The sequence below is a fragment of the Cydia splendana genome, chromosome 21, assembly GCF_910591565.1.
Source record: "Cydia splendana chromosome 21, ilCydSple1.2, whole genome shotgun sequence".
NCBI lineage: Eukaryota > Metazoa > Arthropoda > Insecta > Lepidoptera > Tortricidae > Cydia > Cydia splendana.
The window spans coordinates 3,009,807-3,031,577 of record NC_085980.1 but is presented as its reverse complement, the minus strand read 5'-3'; the positions used below and the strand labels follow the sequence as shown (position 1 = coordinate 3,031,577).

Sequence of the window (21,771 nt, the reverse complement as noted above, 5' to 3'; positions counted from 1 at the left end):
TATCACATTCATTTTATTTCATAGCTCTATTGATTACACATACAAATTCCATCATAACTTTTAAGCTTAATGTGACCATAATACAACTTGGCTTCCTAACAAAAGGAACAAAGTATAATGCAATAACATAAGAATAACTAATTATCTATTAATCATGCAATATCCAGTTCTTAATGTAAACACCATCGTATCTATTTAACATAGGAAGAATCATATTAAGAGCCAACGGGAGTGGTCATTTCTCCATACAAACGTACTCCTCGTTTTCCTCCGTGGTTTTTGAAGCTAGAGCAATGATTTTTTCAACACAGATTAATATTGTCAATATCTGTGTCGGACCGTTTTGCTTTTTTTGATATTTTTGTTTTTTAAGGCACTAGAGCCCTTCAAAAATGGCCAAAATGGCCTAATTGACTATGCCGCAATGAGAGGCGTGGCATTCAAAACTAATATCAATTAGCCGAAAAAGCAAAACGGTCCGACACAGATAATTTTATAATCATTTAGATTTCCAAATTTGGTTACGATTGGTTAAGTTTTGGAGGAGGAAACAGAGGAGTACGAAACCTCGATTTTTGAGATTTTTACGCAGGATTTTTCGCCTTGTCCTTATCGCACTAATTTTAGGTGCCGCTTCCGTTAGCGAGACGGGTATATTTACCTAAAATATTTAAAACTCAGCTCCTGTCTCGTCTTAATAACACATTCACTGCCAAGAACACGCTAGGTGCGTTCATTTTGTATTAGAAATGGGGTGCTTTGCACTGAAAATATTAACTTCAAACTTCAAACTTCAACATTTATTCAGCAAACAGGCCACAAGGGCACTTTTACACGTCAACATTGAATTTACATACAAGCAAAAATAATAACAATACATCAACAATTTTATAAAATGCAATGCAACTAACTTTAGAAAAATGTACTTATAATAGTTATAATACTGTGTAAGATAGGTACATTCTACATTGCAGTGGTCCTAATTAACAGTTATCATTTCCAATTACTAATAAATTTAATCTAAATCAATTACTTATCATCAAAACAAAATATAAATGGAGTTGTGTTTTAGTTAAACTAGACACATAATGAATAGAATCAGGTGTTACATTGCGGATATCCATATTAATTAATACCAAAATATTACTTTGCTAATCCGCGAAAAGATAACGGTTAGCACCGATTGACTAGCACTTTATCTTTTCGCGGATTAGCAAAGTAATATTTTGGTATTAATTAAACTAGTCAAGGCCAAAATAGCACAAAATGGAAACAACACACTCTTGTACAGTAGATATGTCATACCATCGATACTCTTAAAACAAGTGCCTATTCAGATATTCGAGTGAAAATCAGATAGTGCCACTGTTAGAATGGTTATGATAAGTAATATTTTAACATACTCGTATTATTCTGGTTCTTGTAAGACTATTATTTACATTAACATTATTACATTAGATAGGGGTGTTATATATATTATGTTTGACGCTAATGTCTGTCTGTGGCATCGTAAATCGTAACTATCAAACGGATGGACAGATTTCGATGCGGTTTTTTTTATGAAAGAAAGAAAGAAGATGTATTTATTGTCACAACAGCGAATACAGAACACACAATATTTAAAAAATAGTTACTTAACCTATAAACATTATACCTATTATCTAAAATCTTAACCAGACTATTGTAACCTACTAATTAACCATATGCTGTGACAAATGGTTTGGGCGTCAGCATAATGCTGCCAGCATCAGCTCAGCGTGAGTGACACTAGCGCTGTTTTTCAGCCCAGACCAGTTTACCAATTAAAATAAATTAAATTAGCTCCGTACTCAACATCTACACAACAACATAGTTATCATAATTATGTGAAAGCGAGTTTCCGACGTGGTTCTTAGCTATGTTTAATAAAAATCGATCCAGCAGTTTGAAGAGTATCTGATCATCTCTTTTCCAAAATGATGTAACTTGTAGGGTATTTTTGGTTTTAAATGATTTTTTCGGCATAATGCGTAGGAGGTTTTAATTTTATTTAATTAGGTAATAGTTATGAACGTTATACTAAAGTAACACGCTATATTGTTAATGTTTTACAAAGAAAGTAATTTTTTTACAACTAAAAAAACGATTATTTTCAAAGAATTATATTAATATAGTGTTTATAAAGTAAAATGTTGTTAATGATAACTAAACTATACGCCACCGATACTCCTGATGAAATTAAATAGCAAAAGTTTTTCACTCCATCATCTCACGCTATTGCCAACAGGAAAAGCGAAGGCGCTACCATTATATATATATATATATATATACAATCGTGGAAAACTGTTTTCTGCTTTAGTTTAGCCTATACATAACTAAATTCCAAATATCATCATCTTCTTCTTTGCCATGTCCCGTTATTTGGGGTCAGCCCTCCTCGTACGAATTCAAATTCCAAATTCCAAATTATTTATTTGTTAAACATAGGTATGTACAACAGTAGGTCTTACATGTATAATATAGTAACACTATGTTTCGCCACATGGCACACAAATAGCTACAGAGCACATGTAGCGTGCAATTATAAACTAAGTCTTAAAACATACACAACAAATACAAATTAAAAGGTTATTATAAAGTTTCCTGAGTCTGCCAAATAATCTTGAATAGAATAGTATGCTTTAGTTATTAGGAAATCATACAAGATTTTTTTAAATTTATTTAAATCGTTAATTTTTAAAATCTGTTTTGGTAGCTTATTATAAATTTTTGGTCCATTCCAAAAAAGCTTTTTGCTAGTAACGCTGTTTTACATGACCTAGATTGTATTCTATGTTGTTGGCGATAACTATTGAAATAGGAGAATTGGTGTGGGTTATACTTAATATATAATGCGACTTCATATATATAAAGACAGGGAAGCGTGAGAATATTTAGCTTAATAAAGTAGTAGACCGGGAGACAGTGACACATTTTACTGGGTCATTTGTACCAGTATGGCGGTTCGTCAGGGGTCTTAAGACTCTTAAGTACGTAATGAAGGAAAGAAAAATGATGGTCATAGCGCTGGTACCGGCGGCCCAATCGCGTGGGCGTTAGTCGAACGTGTCGGATAAAATACGAGTGTCGAACGATTTGTTCCACAAAAATCCTCGTATTTTCCGATAGTCCATAAAAAAGAAGTAGGCGGTAGCGTAATGCCATACTACTCCGGTGTGACTTACAGCCCGCCATACTGCGGCGAACACATTAATTTAAAAAAAACAATTCAATCATTTGTGCCAAGCTAATTTTTGCACAGGTGATCATCGTCGAGCAGCCATTCATGGACGTCACCATGCCATATTTCTCGGATGGTTCCAAATGGCCGCCATACCGCCGCAAGGGAGTTAATTTTTTTTTTGCTCGTTTTTCTTGCTCAAATCGTTCGACACTCGTATTTAATCCGACACGTTCGACTAACGCCCACGCGATTGGGCCGCCGGTACCAGCGCTATGACCATCATTTTTCTTTCCTTCATTACGTTCTTAGACCCCTGACGAACCGCCATACTGGTACAAATGACCCAGTAAAATGTGTCACTGTCTCCCGGTCTATAGGGTTTACATGATTCTAGGGTTTGCAATCCGGATCCGAAATGTATGAAATTATCCGGATCTGGATCCGGATCCGCGGATATTCCCATACATTTCGGATCCGTCGTGCAAACCCTACATGATTCTATGAAGGCGCCAGGTTTTTTCTGTCCTGGGTTGTCGATGTGTATGTTGATCTGCGCCCGCTCCATGTCTTTGGTAACGGTAACAAAACTCCAAATATATTTTTCATTATTGTCATTTAATGAGAATCAAAATTGATAATCACTCTTGTAACCTTGACACATTAACTAGTAATCTGGTGATAGTTGCCTATTGATTGGTTTGTCCACTCGCGTTATCAGATATATCTGTATGTCAAATGAAGGTTGTTAATAAGGGTCCCTACAGTATGTTATTAATGTAAGTATGTAAATCATACACTACAAAGATAATGACTCTTGAACACCATACATAGTAGGTAATGTTGTTGCGATACAAATAAAATACATATGTAAACACAACCAACCTTATCCACACATTAACACACTAAAAATGTTTTTTTTTAGTTAATGCGCATAAATACTCAAAAATGCCTAAGGATTAATTACCGTGTGCGAATGCCAAGTTATTCTATTTATTCAATAAATATTTAATTTAATTGCGGTCACTATAAATCACGTAATTAATTAACTAAAAAAATATTAGGTAACTATTTATGACAGTTGAATTCTAGATGGAATAAACTAACCAACTTGGTTATACTATAGTACATTTCAAAAATTTCAAATTTTTTTTTGCGATGCTACTATACTACAGTACATTCGCTGCAGAGATAACCCCCCCCCCCCCCACACCCCTGCATATAAACTTGTTTGCAGCGGGGGCCAGTTATCTCTGCAGCTTAATGTACATGACAAGCAAAACTCACTAATTTAATTGACACCACAAGGTCATAGCCATAGTGAACCATATTATTTACTAAGGTTTACTCGGGTAATTCCGAAATTCAGATGAAAATCACCCAAAATTCCATCATAATAAAAGTTTCTTTTCGGAATTATCCGACAGTTTTCGACATTCGGAATTACCCGAATACACCTTACTCAATAAAAAGGATGATTTTTGAATCCAATATTTGCGTTATTTCAACTTTCCTATCATTACAATAAATCACAATGAAATAATAATGAACCTAATTTCTTGTTTATCGACTTCTGAGTGTTAAACAGTTCTATCATTTTCCTTCCTCATGCAGGAAGAATATGATTAAGTGCCTGTTTATTTTAAGGAAAACTGCCACAGGTTAACGTCCGCATAAAATTTGCATGCCATGGTTGGGTTGTAACAATCTTACCCCTACTAATATTGTGACTAGACATTAATAAACTTGCTATAAAATTTTAAATTACAATCCCCTAACCATTGTTAAAAGACCTAATTTTATAGTTATTATATGTATAAATACTGTCTAATACATTGCATAATTTAGATTTATGACTATTGCTGTACCCTACCAGGGTCCATGTGAAACTTACTATTACTATGTACCTAGAGTTAGACCAAGAAAAGTCTGTAGCGATTTTGATAGCCTACGCAGGGCAAGTGTACGTTTATACGTCATAATTTCATAGAAGTTTGACGTTTAAAATGACACCTGCACTGCGTGGGCTATCAAAATCGCTGCAGACTTTTCTTTGTCTAACTCTAACACCAATGTAACAACCGTGGTTGCAATAAATAAATTATAAATTGAACATTTTAAACAGGGGCCCATTTCTAGACCGGTATTAGACTAATATATTAGTCCGCGTACTGGGGCCCATTTCTCGAACGATATTAGACTAATATTATTAGTCCACGAACTGTCAAGTCGTAGGGGTTGTCATGACAACACACTAATAATATTAGACTAATATCGTTCGAGAAATGGGCCCCTGTCAAACTGTACCTATAGGTTACCATGGCAACACACTAATAATAGTAGACAAATACCGTTCGAGAAATGGGCCCCAGAAGTAGGTATATTTTCAGAGTAAGTGAGATAAATAGTAGATTGTTAGTTACACTCTAATTTTCATTTCGAATACGAGAAAAGTAAAATGGCTAATTTCCTAGCTTTAAGCCTCCTCTTAAGGGGTGAATCGAGGAAAACTGGGTACCTATAGGAAAACGTCCGCACCATTTCGCATGTCAAGTCCGTAAATCAACACAATAGTTCTGGCTGAGCGCCATAGCGCCTTCCTTGCCGGAAGTATAGTTATTGAATGCTTAAAGATCTGTTAATCCGGGCAAAGTGTTAATAAATAATTTTAGTTGTATTACGCGTAACACGAATCGAAAAAGCCGCTCCCGTACTCAAAAGTTACGCTATCATCTTAAAACGAAATGCTTAAATTAGGTAGGTACATGAAACTGGGCCTAAAACATTTACGGAACATTGTATGCCATGCCATCTTGGAGAGGCCTGAAATTCTTATTCTTCGTTAGTCTGAACGCTCGTTTACATCATGGTTAAAAACGCCTCCTTTCGTCGAAATCATCACAGAAAATTATGGCACCTGTCTTTAAACAACCAACCTTAATATTTTATTTACAGAAATGTAATTCAGAAAAATACCTAAACGTGACTAAAAACTCTGTATATTTATCCCTGAAATTACTAGGTAATGAGACAGATTAGAATCAGATAATTTTCATGCGCTAATGGAGGCTTCCGCGAAGGAAAACATTAGGAACGTGACTACAATGCGAAGATGCTTGTTTTTTAGTTTAGATACATTTATATTCTCCAGCATATAAATGTATCTAAACTAAAAACAAGCATTATCCATAATAATAGGTCGTAGTCACTTAGCTTAGTTTGTAAATGATTTTTCCTGTTTCTCATCGTTAGGATTAAGCATTCAAAATAAATAACCAAAATGTTTAGTTGGTACCTGTTTGGTAAATTTTTTATTCCTTAAAATATGTATTTTTTCAGATATCTCATTTCCAAAATGTTACATTTTAAAACGTACCATTTCCATTTTTTTTTAATTTAGTCCAATATCGTTCGAGAAATGGGCCCATGGTTCAAAAAATGAGCCCCTGTCAAATTATATGGGTTTCCGGGACAACACTAACACTACTAATAAACACTAAGGCCCACTTGCACCATTCCACTAACCGGGGATAACCGGTTAAACCTGGAGTTACCATGGTTACTAGTACAATTTGACACTAGGTTAATTGTTTAATAGCTTAATTCCGAGTTAGTGGGATGGTGCAAGTGGGCCTAATAATATTAGCCTAATACCGTTAGAGAAATGGGCCCCTATTAACTCACATTTATAGACGGGTCTATCGCGAATTTATTTTATTACCTTTTATAACAAAATTTCTACAAAACGCGAAAGTTTTAAATATTAAATGGGCCCCTGTCGTCGAAACCAGCAATGTGTCAATTGACTATTTAATATTTATATCCACCCTGTCACACGCCTGTTCCGGAAAACGGAACAGTTAGTCACCGCCCTTGGTGTGCCGTGCATCTATTGGTTCCATTGTTTACTATTGCCAGAGATACTTACAAGGCATTAGGTATAGACCAAGATCTCTAGAACTGTGTCGTATGCGTTATCTTATTATTAGACCAGAGTTTAATTTCTGAACGTTAACGCCGAAGTTCGTAATTCGCGGGCATCTTTCTCTGTTACTCTAATTACGCCATAATTGGAGTAAAAGAGAAAGATGGGCATTTGCGAACTTCGGTGTTCGCGGTAGGCCCGCAACGCTGTATTAGCGCGTCCGCGTCATGTTTCGCATGACTGATGTTCAACTAATTTATCATTTAAATAGCAAACAATAGGCCTGAATTACAATCATATTAACATAATAATAAAGAATGTCCGTACATTGTTTTAGGGCATTTCTATTTAAAATTGTACTAACAATTTTTGAGTTAGAATTGGGAATTTTTATATTATTTCTACTCAGAATCACGAGCTTTTTCCATTTTTACTGAGAAAAAAAGTATCCCCACAATTTTTGGTCCGTTTGGTTACGGTTTTCAATATAAGCTTCTATGACCGTAACAATTAAAACAGACAAAAAAAATTGTATGAAATTATGGGAACACTTTCTTTTCTCGTATTAGGATCGAAAGAGCTCGTGATTCCGAGTGAAAAAAAAAATACAAATTCCAAAATCTAAAATGCAAGTCGGGGTTACAACTTTAAATAGAAATGCCCTTTAAGGCCCTACCAAAGCCGCGAATAGCGTTTCGTAAGCCACACCCGCTAGCTTCGTCCCCCCCCCGCTAGCACGCACACATGGAAGCGCTTCGCGGTGCACTTGAACTCCATCTAACTTCAAAACAGTTAACTACCATAACGCGTAACGCGGTCCGCCAGGAACTTAAATTCGGACAGAAAAGAAATAGATGGCGTTGTTACTAATGGCAAATAATAAAATAATTACACATATTGTTGTAATAAACTTAGGACTACGTAGCCAGTTTTTATTGTTGATTTTTGGAAGATGCTAACAGCATAGTTAATTGTAAGTATTATAAGAGTATTGATAATAAGAAAATAACACAAGAAAAGAGAGAAGATTATTTTTGGTAAAATATTAAAATATGATGAAAATAGATTTACTTGGGATTTACGGTCACTAAATGCAAATTACAACCTTATTGATATGGAATTACATTTTATTCATGTACGTAGTATAAATATATCGTATCTCCATATGTGTGTTCTACCGCTTGTACAATGATGGGCTGTGCTTTGAAAAATTGTTTGACATGATGCCAACGGCCGCTTTCTATCACCGTACCGCTCGCCGTCGGTAGGGTGTTCATCCTCACATTATCGCGCAGTGTGAGGCCCCTCCCGCGGACGCTCCCTGCCGAGGTTTTCTCCTGGAGCTCCATCAGTGTGGGTGTGGGGTTCTTCAAGAAAGGTATGTCGGTAACGCGATTGCTACAACCCTGGGGTTGCGGGTGTCCATAGGCTACGGCGAAAGCTTACCATCAGGAGGTCCGTATGCTTATTTGCCACCAACTCATTATTATTATTATTATTATAAACGATATTTTAGACTTCTAAGTACATAGGTATATACACCGATAGATAGTTAAATACTTTGGTCTATGAGACGATATCCTTCTATTCGCGCCTACATTTTTCAAAGGATCACGCCGAATTTAGCCTACCATTCGATAAGCATACATATGTCGTAGGCCGATCGTAAGATCAGGCTCCAATTTCACCACGGTGACAGGTGCGACAATTGTAAAACATCACTGTTGCTGACGTCACAGGCATCCATGGGCTACGGTTACCGCTTAGCATCGGGCGGGCCGTATTCCTGTTTGCCACCATCATTGTTTTATTTAAAAAAACTTTATTATATCGGAAATAAACAGATATTTCTCTTGCTAAGTTTATGACAATTGTCACAAGAAACACTACAATTGTCACGAAATTCCGACATATACCTCATTACCTGTCAAGAATTACCTACAATTCTTCTAAATCTTGACAATTGTCAGAAACTTCGCAAAAGAAATATCTGTTCTTTTCCGATATAATAAAGTTTTTTTTTAAAATACAATGATGGTGGCAAACAGGAATACGGCCCGCCCGATGGTAAGTGGTAACCGTAGCCCATGGATGCCTGTGACGTCAGCAACAGTGATTTTACAATTGTCGCACCTGTCACCGTGGTGAAATTGGGGCCAGGCAGATCGTAATGTTCCTGTGTAATGTTTTGACGATAGTCACATTAAACCAATACATAGGTAGGATAGGTTCGTTAGGTTGCTTCAGATGCCCGAAGGGCAAACTGCCCAGAAATAGGAGCCCGCGGGGCTCCGTCGACTCAGGGAACGAGTCAAAGATTTTCACGTTTCACGATATGCCTAGGAATTTCACGATATGCCTGATCTTACGATCGGCCGCCGACATATATATGATAAATTTAATCATATTTCTTACAATCTCATACATATATTAGATTCCAACGGACACTTCTTAGTAACAAAAATAAGTAAAAGAGTAATTAAACCAAATCAACACATCCTGCGCCATTACATAGAATCAATGACAGTTTATAAATGGACGTCTAGAGCTAAACAAAAATGTATGGCAGCAGAATACATTTCTACGATGTTCCTGATGGTTGATGCTAATAACGCTTACTTATAATGTTCTTCAAAGAAAAACATTCATACCACTAACGACATACTGTTTTAAGCACTAAGTATCAAAATTGCAAACAGAACTGCGATACAGTAAAAACTTTTTTTTCCAATGACTTTAATTGTAACATGCCCAAATGACTTACGTCAAAAGTGAATAGTGTGTGAATAGCGAACGAATATAGAACGAATAGAGTCGCTATGGATTGTGTTTTCATATTAATTATTACATATTTATTTGATGGTATGAAATCTAGATGAGCACCAATTTACAATTAACTTTCACCGGCTTTCCCCATTGGAGTCGTTTATTTCTTCTTTAAAATTGATTATTGTTTTTTTTATAAAACGTTATTTGATATCAGGGTATGAATAACACAAAAATAGGTTTAAAGTAACTAAACTAAAACACGAATATTTATACTATATAGACTTAAAAATACATTAAAATACTTAAACTAAAAGTAAAGGGAAAATGTATATCTAACTTATTTATAAATTGCGTATATGATAAAAACCTACAACTTAAGAATCCTAATTTATTTGAAATAATTTAAGTTTATTATTAACTGCCTTTTAGGCAAACATAAACAAACTTTCTTTTTTGGAAAAGTTATTGAATTTATTATAACAATCCTGTGAAGGTTACTATATTCCCTTCTCTCTCTGGAACTGAAGTAAATATGTTTTCACCACACCAGCTCGGAAAGGCTTACTTTGCACTTCAAAAACTGATAGCAAAGTTGCATTTTATTCACATGTGAGGCAAAGTAATCAAATGCAAATTTTGAGTTGTTTTCTTATGTTTGCTGGTAGAATTGACTTTTAAATGATGGTTTTGGATGATAAATATTTAAAAACATTTATTTGGAGTTATTTGGTTTGATTTTGTTTGATATTTTACATTAAATATTTGCTTCGGGTTGGTGTGGTGAAAAATGTTGTGTTTCACTCGGAGGCAAATTTTGTTTAACTCTCGTGCTTTGAAACCCTCGCAACGCTCAAGATTCCATTTTCGAACCACTCGCTACGCTCGTGGTTCAACTTTGGGATCTTTCGTTTGCTCGGGTATCAATATTAGCACGAGCGGTTAAACAACAACTTTGCCCCCTTGTAAAACAAATAACTATTACTTAAGTGATTGGTTTTACATTTGATGCTATAACAATTTTTACTATAAAATAGCTCTAACTGTTATACTCTATTCCGGTTCGCATGTTATGGCTTATTAATTTATGGAACGCGTATTGAATGTATGTATTATCATAGGTATTTAAAAAAATCTATTAACGTAATATCAACTCATTCGATTTTTGTTCCTTGACAGCCTTTAAATGCCTAATATCATGGATATGTTTACACTATTTACGGCACCTTATTTCCTTGTAATAAGGCATAATAATATTTACCATATCCGTACGATGATACCTTATTGATACCCATTACGGCAGAATTTCTAACCTCAAAATCGTAGAGAAATCCCGCTTTTATAATGTTCTGTGAAGTGTCCGTGAATTTCTAATTACTGTCGGGACTTCCATTTCATGTTTAGAGCCTGATAATATACCTCCCATGTTTAGCGAGTGTTGGGCCAAACTTGTATGGGAGCGAAACATCATCCTTTGCCGCCTTTTTCTACTGAGAAGATCTGCTTGACCAACTATAGATGTTTCTTAAAAAAAATAAAAGAATGTTTAATTTGAGAGTTAATTTATTAATTGATCGAGTGTGTTTAGGTATAAGTTTTTAATTTAAGTAAAATGAGCCAACTTAAGGTTTTAAGGCACTTTCCCTCCAGAGCCTATTATTTTTTTCCACCCAGTATAGTAGACAACCATTTCTTTCGACTCAATAAAGTTTTATTATAAAAATCGCTGGTAACCCAGGCGACACGTTTTGAGTCATCGCAACATACTAAAAAGCAAAATTTGTCAAAGTAATTAAATGTATGCCAAAAATACACCTATGTGCCGGTATACCGACAAATTATGTTGAAACAATGAATTTCAAAACAAATGTCATAAACCAATCATCATTTCTTTAATTGGCAACTTTAAGAAAGGGACAGATAGATTTAAGCCTCTCGCTCGGCACGTTTTTCTCATTCCTCCTAGTCAAGCTAAAACAAACTGTATAATGATAGTACAGTCGCCATCAGATATATCGGAGCGGCCAAGGTGTTCACAATATCTGAACACGCGCTCTAACGCCCTGACAATAGAGGCGTGTTCCGATATTTGAGAGCACCTTGGCCGCTCCGATATATCTGATGGCGACTGTAACAGAGTACAGTGTATTACATATTTCACTTTTTCCACAGTATCCTGTCATTATTCATTATAAATTATAAATTAGGTATGTGAAATTGTACTGGCGTGCGGCTTTCAAACCTATGGTCGCGGGTTCGAACCCCGAACCGTGTGAGTTTTTGTAAGTAGGGATCTTTTTTTAGTGGTACTTAAATAATTATAATGTGACCTAGAGTCCTAGAAGATACAACAAATAGGTATGAATAAATACTTACGAATAAAACTTTTCGTAATATTAAAATATCATAAGTAATTATTTTATTAATACACATATTTCAATAATTTTAATTTATTTGCGTATGAAACAGACAAGATTTATTTTAAAATTTTATTTTACGATTTATTTTTATATTACAATAAGATAAGCAAAAATAATATTTTTATAGATATTTTCGAAAAAAAAATACAAAAAGTTGAGGATGGTTCATGTTAGAACCGAAGATCGGTCACTCATAGGCGACGCAATTTTCACTGATGCCTAATATCACACAGCCACCAATACATTACAACAACTGTCGAAATTTCCTAACCCGTTGTAATTGTTCAAAGAGTATATATTTTGACTTAGCTAAGCAAACACGCACACATGCGTAACGTATAGGCCTGTAAAGATGTCACCACCTGTAGTAGACCTCCGATTCCGTTACTACTCAATGGAGCTACGACTCATCGTTTATTGGATATGTAAATTTTACGTAATCCGGAGCGCTGCGCGATTTGACATAGGTCTTACCTCTTTGAGGCCCGACGGCCATCTAACATTACTGGCATAAAGGATGCACTTGTAGGAACCACAGAGGTTCCAACCCGCACTGGCCGTTTATTTGCCATAGAATATTATACTTAATGTCGACATGTCAGTTTTAACTGTTAGAAAATTCACTTTTGTTCAATGCAAATTATTTACGTTTATCTTATTAGTTATATCTCAGAAGTTGTAAAGATATTAATTTAAATACAGTTTATGAACCATACACAGTGGTTTGATTGTGAACCCACATTGGTGACCGCGACTAAAAACACAAGAACGATGTCGAACGATAACGACAACAATAGTGATGAGACGGTACCTCCGGCAGTGCTAGCAGAGAATCCACCATCAACCAGTGCATTTCCAACGACCGGCGTTTTCCGAGTCGGCATACGTGTTCCTCCGTTTTGGCCCGAAGAGCCGGCGGTATGGTTCGCACAACTCGAAAGTCAGTTTACTATATCCGGAATCACCAGCGATACAACTAAATTCTATCATGTAATTGGAAATCTCAACCCCCAGTTTGCGATTGAAGTTAAGGATATAATCTTATCGCCACCCGAATCAAATAAGTATGATAAACTGAAGACTGAATTAATTAGACGATTGTCAGTCTCTCAGGAGCAAAAAATTAGACAACTGATGCTACATGAAGAACTCGGCGATCGCAAGCCCACACAATTCCTGAGGCATTTACGAAGTTTAGCTGGACCATCAGTTCCTGATGACTTCTTACGTCAAGTTTGGTCTGGCCGTTTACCCAATAATGTACAAACTATTGTGGCGTCGCAACCAAGACTTCCACTCGATGATATAGCAGAGTTAGCCGACCGAATCCAAGAACTGGCACCAAGTTCGAGGCACGTAGCCAGCACATCAGCGGAACCGACGGGTGCCGTATCAGAATTAGGTCGACGCGTTGACCAGCTAGCACAGCAAGTGGAAGCTTTACTCAGCGAGGACAATACGCAACGCCGAGGTAGACAACAGACTCGCCTCTACCAATCTCAGAACCGAAACGCGTCTCGATCGAAATCTCGCCAACGCTCTGCATATACTCGCCGTGACGTTCCTGAAGGATTCACTGTTTGCTGGTACCACTATCATTTTGGTTCTAAGGCAACAAACTGCGTGGAGCCATGTACATTCAAGTCGGGAAACATCCGGGGCAGGCAATAGTGGCCGAAAACGTCTGCCCCATTTCGTCAGGCCGTCTATTCATGACTGATCGTGCAACAAAGACCCAATATCTAATCGACACGGGTTCAGACCTGTGCGTATTTCCGCGTTTACTTGTCAACGAACGTCGAAAGAAGACTGATTATGAATTATACGCCGCCAACAGTACAGTAATCGCAACGTATGGTTATATTACTTTACACCTCGATTTCGGCCTGCGACGAATTTTTGAATGGCGATTTACAGTAGCCGATGTCTCGAAGCCTATTATTGGCGTTGATTTTTTGATCTTTTACAATTTGCTCGTCGACTGCCGCAATCAAAAGCTTATTGACAAAACTACTTCTCTCTTTACTGACGCACAGCAAGTCAGCGCGGCTGAAACTATATCGTCGATTCGCACGACCTTGACTAACGACTCCACGTATACGCTACTTCTACGTGACTTCCCGGATATCACTCGCCCCGCCGGTAAACTAGGTGCCCCTAAGCACGATACAGTGCATCATATAAGGACAACACCTGGACCCCCGGTCTCCAGCCGCCCTCGACGTCTGGATCCTGAGCGCTTAAAGATTGCTAAAAAAGAATTCGATGACATGCTGCAGAACGGCACAGCTCGCAGATCAGAGAGTCCATGGTCGTCACCTTTACACCTGGTGCGCAAGAAAAACAATGGGTGGAGACCTTGTGGAGACTATAGGGCGCTTAATGCTCGAACTATACCCGACCAGTACCCTGTTCGTCACATACAAGATTTCGCTTATATGCTAGCAGGCAAAAACATATTTTCCACCATAGACCTAATCAAGGCCTACAATCAAATACGCGTATATGGACCGGATATTCCCAAAACATCGATAACGACACCTTTCGGAATGTTCGAATTTCCCTTTATGACTTTTGGATTACGTAACGCAGCCCAAACATTCCAAAGGTTCATGGATGAACTCCTTCGCGGATTCGACTTTGCCTACGGTTACCTAGACGACATTTTGATCTCCTCATCCTCAGAAATCGAGCACAAAGAACATCTGAGTCAGCTCTTCAGACGACTTCAAGACTACGGTGTTTTGATCAACACTTCGAAGTGTGTCTTTGGTCAATCTGAAGTAACCTTTCTCATCACCTGCGCGTACAGGCGACGAAACAGCTTCAGATAGCTCTGATTCAAATCATGGTGCAGATGATCAAACGTCATCAGACCAGGACCTAGCGCAAAGGACACGGAGTGGACGGCATGTTCGATTTCCTGCTCACCTGCAAGAATATTATCGACCGTAGCCACGGTCTAGGGGGGGAGTATTGTAGGAACCACAGAGGTTCCAACCCGCACTGGCCGTTTATTTGCCATAGAATATTATACTTAATGTCGACATGTCAGTTTTAACTGTTAGAAAATTCACTTTTGTTCAATGCAAATTATTTACGTTTATCTTATTAGTTATATCTCAGAAGTTGTAAAGATATTAATTTAAATACAGTTTATGAACCATACACAGTGGTTTGATTGTGAACCCACACACTTATGACTTTGACGCATGACAGAATGAGAAGCCGAATTGCGTAAAATGGGCGTTTTCAGTTGAATTCATAAAATCAAAAACGATGATAAATCCGTCGGTATAATGATAATAAGTAAATATTCTTAGCTATGACAATTAAGACGAGATGAAAACCTTTACTTTAAAGTGGATTATGCTGGATATGGATGTGTTTTCTAGTTGCACTGAGGTACTTAAGGAAAATGAAGAGGTAACTTTGGATTTATTTTCTATCGAGAAAATTTTAAGCATTCGTGTTTCGACTAGCATGAAATCTCTTATCATATAGTCAAAAAACATATATCCGAAAATCACATCTGTTTATTTCCGGGGCTAGCCACTGCCACCTTTCTAAGATCCTGTTATTTTGCGATGCACAGCCTTAACGTAAATAGATATTTACTTCAGCTGGCTTTAGCTTCGGTCTGGTTTAGTTAAGAGTGTTAGTTGGATCAGGTATCATGCAAATCATCTTCAATAGAAAATGTATCTAAATACTGTTTCGGTAAAAAGTTTATTTTAAGGTGGGTAGTATTTTCAGTTACTTAATTTATTTTTGATTTTTATTTTCTTAGCCCGTTATAATGTCCCACTGCTGCTGCTTATATAGGTGTACATTTAATACAACTAAATGAATCTTTGGTAGATATTGCACCAAAACAAGAAGCGCCTGATACATCAACATGTCTTTACAACATACTAACTTTTAGCGTCAATTTCTTCTTCTTCTAGCGTTATCCCGGCCTTTGCCAGGGTCCGCTTTCCTACTTGATTTCCTCCACTTTGAGCGATCCTGGGCGTCGTCTCGTGTGAGCCCGTTCACGCTCATATCTGCTTTCACAACATCAAGCCATCGCTCAATATTTTAGCGTCAATTTAAATGATGAATTCTTACATATACCTACCTACATAGGTATACTGTTTTAGATGTGTGTGAAATTCTCTTCATTCATCATTCGTTCCATTCGTCTCCTTAAAATGCGAGACCTAACCTATAGTCAAATAACAATGGATCTTTAGACAAGAATAGGCCATAATGAGTGTAATAGTGGAGCAGAGACTATTAAAAGTTCTATAAAAGATGGGACATTGTATTTTAATTTTTATGACATCATGTCTTTTTATGACATAATGCGACTGTGAATAATGGAATTGATTTTCAGTATTTTTCGTCGTATTTTTGTTAGGTGCATTGTGGTAACTTCGATAGCGGGATAATTTTGAAAATGGCAAATATCTGCTAAACCAGAAGCACTTTCTACTGTAACATCAGTAAGCAAGATTCCTTGGTATCCATTGCAGTTGCGTACCTTAGTGTTGCTAAAGTATGAAGCAGGTATTTCTGGTTTTAAGGATAGATGCTGCTAAAACTTATATTTTCTTTTTTTCAAAGCAGTGGAAATATATTTATTAATATGAAAGAAATTTCTACCAAACTAGTACTACTACTACGAGCAGGCACATTTTTTTGCGCAAAAACTCAGCCACACTGTGCAGAGGGGGAACACGGCCAGTGTCCTGGGAACAATCCCTCAGGCTAATTTAGGTTTAGACTGATGATCATAATTTAATATTATTAATGTAAATTCTATCATAAAAGATTTATACAGTGGTACTACTAAACTAAATTAATAACTAGCTTAAATCTAAAATAGGCCCTTAAGGCATTGTACCAAGGATATTTTTTTAAAGGTTTGAAGGCGTATCAGTACGTAAAAGCCTCGGGCGACAGTTATTTTCACAGTTTACATAATATATACTCATATTGCTCTGTTTATTTCGTATAACTCGACCATTTTCTCTCATCATGCATCATTCATTTATGGTAGTCGAAAGGTTGATAAAGACCGTAAAATATAGGCATACTGTTTTGTGAAGTTTGTTCTTTGTTTTCGTTAAAAGTTAAAACACGTACCTTTTTTTTTAAACCCTGACTTTACTTACAAATCACACGAGCCTTATTGGGCTTATAGGTACTGTGGGACTGTGTCGATTTGTGTAAATTTTCCTTAAATATTATACAATTTTGTTATCGTTTTTTTTCCGAATTAAGTAGTTAATCCCCTGCTTATCATAATGTTTATTATTTATTATACAAACATCTTATCCAGAATAAATATTCCATACCTATAAGATATCAGATATGTATATCTGATTATATTATCTGTTATGAGAAATTCGTAATTGCCTAACAAGAGAAATCCGCCGATAGCATAGGCGCCTATGCATGATATTAGTATCTTTGGTAAATATGATCGATTGCGATAAAAATCAGATTATTCATGTATTTTATCATTTTTATCTAATTTTGACAAGTGGCATTTTATTGTCTATTTTAACAATCGCTACATCAGTCAACAGATGGCGCTAGTGTGCCGTTTTGTTTCTACTTAAATGGTTAAATAAATAAATAAAAACAATATATCAAAATGTTTTTATTCTTCCGAATTGAAGTCAAATTTAACACTTCTTCCATTTTCTAAAATCAGTTAAAAACATCCCTTTTATATTATTGATTTTATTTGTAAATAAAATGTTGTTTACTAAGGTTGCATCGTAGGTGGAAATGTCTATGGTGTGGTGGTTGAATGCCAAAGCACTAAAACCAAGGCTCTACAAATAACTACATGAAAAAACCTTGTATAATATTAATGAAATTTTAAATTGACGGTTCTGTAATTAATTAAATTGTTCTTAGCTTTAGCACTGACATTTGAATTACGTTGTATATACCTGCCTATTTTGTTTAATGTGTTATATATCCTACAGTTTAAGTTTGTAGTTAATCATGTGTTACCTAATAACAATATCATACGAACCACTATACCATATTTATTGCAAATAAGTGAAATCTAATCTATTTCTACTCAGAATCTCGAATCACGACCATCTAGGAGCTTTTTCGATTCCACTTCCTAGTGGGATTAAAGCATAAAAGTGTCCCAAAATTACCATATGTTTTCATTCCGATACTAAGTCTATGAAAAATGATAACAAAATGGAAATAAAAATATCGAGACACTTTTTTTCTCCTATTAGGATCGACAGAGCTCGGGATTCTTTAGTAGAAATAACATAAAATTTGCCAAAATAGGAGCTTAATTTCTGATTGAAATGGCGATGGGCCGGACACTTAGCAAGGAGCACAGACCAACGCTGGACCCTCGCCGCTACCAAATGGGCCGGTCCGGTTGGAAAAAGGAAAGTCGGACATCCACGACAAAGATGGGCGGATGATCTTGTTAAAGTAATCGGCAAAAGCTGGCTAACAGCAGCCCAGGACAGAACGAGGTGGAAGAATCTGGAGGAGGCCTATACCCTACAAGAGGGGTCCCTATAAATTAAGAAACGTAATAAAATAAACTAATATCGATGTAAATTATGTATTTGGGAAATAAAAAAGGCTTTATTATTATTATTATTTGTTTGTCCTTTCCATATCTCGGGACCATGGGGTCCCGGACCTTTGGGAGGCATGCGTGGGGCCGAAGCCAACAGCGCAGAGGCCCTTTAAGACAGTTTACTCTAAAAGCAAGGGATACACATGGCGGATACCATCCCCGAGCGCACAATATGATACATCCGGAGATGGTCTCCGCCAGGTGCAAAGACTATTGCAGTGCAGCACTTTTGTGCTGCGATGGGAACTAAGGTCATGGGCTATTGATATGCAAGTTGGATGGACTGGATAATGGGTTATGGGAGGAGACTAGCGGACACCTGCCGTGACAATCAGTCTCAAAATTGTGTAAGACAGGTGGTGACTCGCCTACTAATTTAGTGGGCCCTACAACGGCCGCACGCACAGTGCGACAATAGGGCAACACTTCGGAGCGGCTGTAAGGTTGTCGAGAGGTGAGTCTGCGGTAGCCAGATTCCGGTGATCCGTTCAGCAGGCCGCCGGCGTTATGACATTTTACACTTCCAACCTGGAGCATAGGTCCCGCTCTTGCGACTCCACTCTGGCCGGCCAATCAAGGCAAGCACAGAGGCGAGGGCCAGATGACAGGGCCCTCTGGAATAGGGGTCCGCGGTGTCGCCACTCACCGTCAGCTCGCCACAAGCTGCCCCCGCGGGGTTATTATTATTATTATTCTGATTGTAGGTAATTTTGGTTCAGGTGCCCATCAAAAATCCTACTAACGGATTTTCGAATATATCAAACTATGGGCATTTTTACAACCATGAATGATCACTTAAAAAAAAACACAAACTAGTATGGGGTCTGGGGTGTCACATGCCCGTTGCCAATTCGTAAAAAGGATATTTTCTTATCAGATATTCCTAATTACTTAACACGCCAATATCACGCCATTACTTTCTTTGCGTCTCACAGAATCAGATAAAATGTGATTGATTGTGTAGTAATTGTGATAATAATGACATTACATATGTAATTTATCTGATTTTGACGTGATACGTCTTCACTATCTATTTCGTAATTCAACACTCGTCAGATGGCGCTAGTGTACTGGTTCTTTTCTAGTACGGCTGCATATTGTACGGAGTTTAGTTAGGTATTGAATATACTACGAGTATATATATTTGATAATGACTTTTATTTAGTATTGACATTTGTATAAAATAAATGGTTGACGATCATAATACAAATTGATATAGATTAGCTTATAATAATTTATGCTGTAATTTAATAAATCTGAATCAATAACAATTTGTGTGTGAGGCAAACACAAAGTCTCATGAAAAGTAGGTAGTTTTAAGGCATATCAACATTTTGGTCAATTCGATAGCATTTTGACCACTTGATAGGATACCATAAGCTACGGAGTTTCACATTTAGTATTTTCCTCACATTTGTGTCTGGTGAAAAAAATTGTGTTTCACTCAGACGCAAAGTTTGTTTAACCTTTGTGCCTTGAAAACCTCACACGCAAATATACCACTTTTCAAACCATTCGCTACGCCCGTGCAACGTGGTTCAATTTTGAGATCTTTCGCTTGCTCGTGTATCAACATAGCACGAGGGGTTAAATAACAACTTTAGCCCTTATAAAAACAAATAACTATTGAAACACTTCCTGTTTACGAGTAGATATAAGATTTATATAATTTTACAAACACCATAGAGTCTTATATTTTCCTTTTTTAGTGTGGGACGTACCACATTGCAATGATCCGGCAATCCAAAAATGTGGGTTCGAGTCCCACGTTGACCAGAGTTGATGATCGTTGATTTTTTCAATGTGATTGACCTCTGTACCTACCAATACCTACCATTATTTATAGACCATAGAGTCTGTTCGGAAAGAGAAGGGTCGTGAAATCTATTGGGCCCCATACATTCCACGACTCTTCTCTTTCCGGACAGACTCTAGACGGAAATGATGAAGAAAGCGCTGCAGTCTTACTATGGATGGTTTTATCCACGTGATAAAATAACCGTCACTTTTTAACACCGCGGGATTGAAAGTGACGGACACTGTTTTGTCACGCTGTCACGTAGACAAGAACTACTATCATATCCGTGCGATTGATGAATTGTAACTGCGATATGAGATACAATTAAATGATTTCTTTTAATGAATAATTTAATTTGGTAATAAATATTAATACCTACAAATGCATGTTTATAGTAAGCATTCGCCATAAATCGTGGATGCTATTCAAGACCTGTTTAATGCATTACAAAGTAAACTTTGGCAATTTCCAATGTTTTGATACAAATACGCAATTTAGATGACTTAGATTTAGATTTATTTATTTTATAATTAGGTACACATTACATTATAAATTGTTATGTCAATTTACATCAATACATAATGATGATTTGATGATCGGGCATTTTCACTTAAAAGTGTAACCTACCATTTACTTTTTTTTTGAAAATCCATTAACTGTTGGGTTATTTCTACTCAGAATCACGAGGACTATCGATTTAAAAAGAAAAAAATGTGTCCCCAAAGAATGTCAGATTTGTGACGCATTTTCACACACCGTCACAAAACTGACACCCAAAATTAGTATGAAAAACTGGGGAAAAAGTGTCCCCACTTCTTTGTCTCATTCAATAGTACTCGTGATTCTGAGTATAAATACCCCAAAAGTTGATGATTTTTCGAAAAAATATAAATGGTACCATTTTTTCTGAAAACCCCGATTAACAAAAAAAATACCTAAATATCAAATAACTAAAATAAAAATCAATCAATGCATGAATGGCCTGTGTTTAGTAAAATGAACAGTCAGCTAAGTTATTAGCTTGGCATACTTTCATCTAAATCGGTT

At 36.7% G+C, this 21,771-nt stretch overlaps 1 protein-coding gene and 1 long non-coding RNA gene across 2 annotated transcripts in view; one reads left to right on the top strand and one right to left on the bottom strand.

Moving 5' to 3' along the window:
- The window catches only part of LOC134801193 (uncharacterized), a 217,975-nt gene extending 207,125 nt beyond the window's left edge, over window positions 1–10,850 (bottom strand). The window contains exon 1 of the long non-coding RNA XR_010145638.1: window positions 10,788–10,850. This is a non-coding gene — a long non-coding RNA (uncharacterized LOC134801193). The remainder of the gene's footprint in view (window positions 1–10,787) is intronic.
- LOC134801131 (facilitated trehalose transporter Tret1) overlaps window positions 1–21,771 on the top strand; it is a 67,604-nt gene that overhangs the window by 7,773 nt on the left and 38,060 nt on the right. The gene's annotated exons all lie outside the window — the stretch shown is intronic.